A 3,434-nucleotide genomic window follows, 5' to 3' on the forward strand; every position below is an offset into this window, starting at 1 on the left:
CTTAAAAGCTTGTAAGTGGCCATCTAGGTACAACAATGGGTCTCTCCTCATCCAGAGCGAAGAAGAATGAAGAAAACCAAATATGCCTGGAAACAATTAGTGCAAGGGACTAGTGGACCATGTGAACCTCAGCCTATATGACCATGAGACCAGACGAACTAGGTGGTGCCTGGTTACCACTGTCAACCACTCGGAAAGGGATCAGTGCAGGAGATTCTCAATAGAGTGAGAGAACAATGTTGAATGAAACTCATAATCATTAAAAAAAGACACGGTTTGCTGGTCTGATAGAGCCTGGTGAGACCCCTGAGACTATGGCCCCTAGTTACCCTTCAGGTCTAGCACTGAACTCACTCACATGGCTTCCAGCCAAACAATAGCCAGTCATATGGGGTGAACATTTACACCAGGTAGTTTACACTCCTTAGAACGATCTATCATAGGAGAGCAGAAATGGGCATTATTTGCATAGGGAGACAGCTCAGGGGGCAGGAAAGCATAGGAAAGAAGGACACAGGGAAGAGGTAATCACAGGGAGAAAATGGGAAGACAGCTGTTACATTGTGTGAAGTGGCTACATTAATACCCAAAATAGGATCACCAATAGATCAAGTATTTTTGAGAAGTGAGGCTCTGGGTGGTCATATGTTTGATACTTTTCGGCAATTTTGTCCACATAAGGAATATAAGGAAGCTGACTGGTTGCCCCTACTTACGCTACACAAAGTGGTGAAAGAGTGAGATGAGTTCAGGGCTGCTGAGTCACAACTTAAGCTCGGCATAAAAGACCTCAATGTCTCCACTTACACCCTGAAAGAAAGCCTATGTCTTCTAGTAGAAGACCTATTACCAAAAACCAATCTGAGAGTCTTATTGTAAGGGTGGCTGAATTAAAACACCAATTTAATTGCCAACTGAGAATGGTGCCTGTAGTTAAAGTCAGGACATTGATTGGCAAGCAATGGGATCCTGAAACCTGGGATGGGGACCTATAGACAGACAGGAAAATGGGAATACAGAGCCCATAAATTCTGTTAAATCCCTCCTGCCAACAGCACCATCCCTCCCATTTGAAGAGATCACTATAAAACCCTAATCCGGGATTAAACGCTGTTCCTGCTGAGTAGTTGCCTGAGGCAGATGCCATGTGACACATTGCTAAATGTTCTCAGGAACTGCCCCACCTACCCATTGTTGCTTCTAGACCTATAACCAGACTTAAGTCCAAGCAAGCCCCAAAAGGTAGAAAGTGTGAGTGAGGAAGTGGTACCACAAAAGACCTGCTTGATTTTGCTAACATGTACAGACAGAAACCTGGAGAAGATGTGTGGGAATAGTTGTTAAGGGTGTGGGATAATGGTGCAAGGGATAACGGGTCTGTTTGAGTTTATTGATTTAGACCTACTAAGTACAGATTCTTCATTCAGTGTTTCAGCTCAAGAGGTTAGGAAAGGATCTAATTGTTTATTTGGTTGATTTACTGAAGCATGGATTATGCAGTAGCCCATCTTAAGTTAAGTTGACATACCAGATCTACCTTGGTATAATGTAGAAGAAGTATCCAGAGGCTTAGGGAAATTGGCATCTTAGAATGGATTTATCCCATAGACCCAGAAATGGAGAGCCAAGGGGACACACCTTTTACCACTCTGGTGAGGAACAAATTTGGGAAGGGAGCCCCAGCATCTTTGAAGACTGCTGTGATCGCTATTTCATGTAAGCTGGATTTGACAGTGTGAACTGCCATAATTGAATTAAGACACTTAACTACAATGGGGCTGATTGGACCCTGTGGTGGTAGGGGCCAAGTGGCAACAGTTAATCGACAAAGACAAGGTGGGCATAGTTACCATAACAGACAACAAAGTCAAAGGAGTAATCAGAATACTCTGCCTTGTCTGGAATTATGGCATTGGCTACTTAAGCATGGTGTCCCTAGGAATGAAATACATGGGAAACCTACTAAATATTTACTTGATCTGTATAGATAGAAGAATTCTAGGTCACATGAACAGCAGTCTAGATTGAATCACCAGAATACAGACTCACGGCCCCTCAATCAATTCCCAGACTTGAAGCCAGTTTACAGACCCACGACTCCTTGAATGAAGGGGAGGCCAGGTCCCCTTGAGGAGGGACCCCACTACATTGCCAAAAATTTATACTGCTGTTCTTTCTCCCAGCCTTCCCCAAAGGGATCCGAAGCCTTTTACAAGAGTGACTGTCCATTGGGGAAAAGGAAATAATCAGATTTTTTGGGAATTACTGATATTGGCTCTGAACTGACACTAATTCCAGGAGACCCAAAACATCACTGTGGCCCACCAGTTAGAGTGGGGGCATATGGAGGTCAAGTTATTATTATTTTTGAATGCATTTTATTGAAATATAATTTATGTACAGTGTAATACACAAAACGAAAGGGACATGAGTCAATGCATTTTTTTTTGCATTGTTCCCTCCCCTCTCCTCCCACCCCTGACAACCAACAAAGTAAGTTTCCTTACATATAAAAACCTTTCCTTGACCCTCCACAACGAACTAATACTATATTTGTCCTTCTGTGATTGACTTATTTCACTCAGCATAATGTCCTCCAAGTTCATCCATATTATGCCATGTTTTGCAGACTCTACATTATTCTTTAGTGCTGCATAGCATTCCATTATGTGTATGTACCATAGTTTGGTCATCTGCTCTTCCATTGATGGGCATGTATGTTTTTTGCATCTTTTTTTCTATTGTAAATAGTGCTGCGATGAATATGAGTGTGCATATATCTGTTCCTGTTCTGGTTCTCACCTCTCTAGGATATATACCTAGAAATGGGATTGCTGGGTCAAATGGTATCTCCAATCCCAGCTTTCTAAGGAATCACTATATTGCTTTCTACAGTGGTTGTATCACTTCACAATCCCATCAGCAGTGTATGAGAGTCCCAATCTCTCCACATCCTCGCCAGCATTTGTTATTTTTTGTCTCATTGAACTTTGCCACCAGTGCTGGGGTGAGATGGTATCACATTGTTGTTTTGACTTGCATCTCTCTGATCACCAATGGTTGTGAGCATCTCTTCATGTATTAGCTGGCCACCTGAATATCCTCCTCGGTGAAGTGTCTATTCATGTCTTCTGCCCATTTTTCAATTGGATTGTTAATTCCTTTGCTGTTGAGGTGTAGGAATTTTCTATAAATCTTAGAGATAAGTCCCTTGCCAGATATGTAATTATTGGCAAATACGAATTTGTTGCTGTCATTTTTGTCATGTGATTTTTCATGGTGCCAATTTCTTTGTTCCATATAATTTTCTAAGCTGAGTTTGTTTTGTTTATGAAGTGTGTTATTACTTCCTTTTTTTTTTTTTTGCTATTGTTTTAGTATTTGGTAAATATTTGTTCTGGTGCTCTTTTTTTATTTTGATGTGAAGGTTTATC

This window comes from Orycteropus afer, unplaced genomic scaffold (assembly GCF_000298275.1).
Source record: "Orycteropus afer afer isolate SDZICR_OR568_19922 unplaced genomic scaffold, OryAfe1.0 scaffold00502, whole genome shotgun sequence".
Taxonomy (NCBI): domain Eukaryota; kingdom Metazoa; phylum Chordata; class Mammalia; order Tubulidentata; family Orycteropodidae; genus Orycteropus; species Orycteropus afer.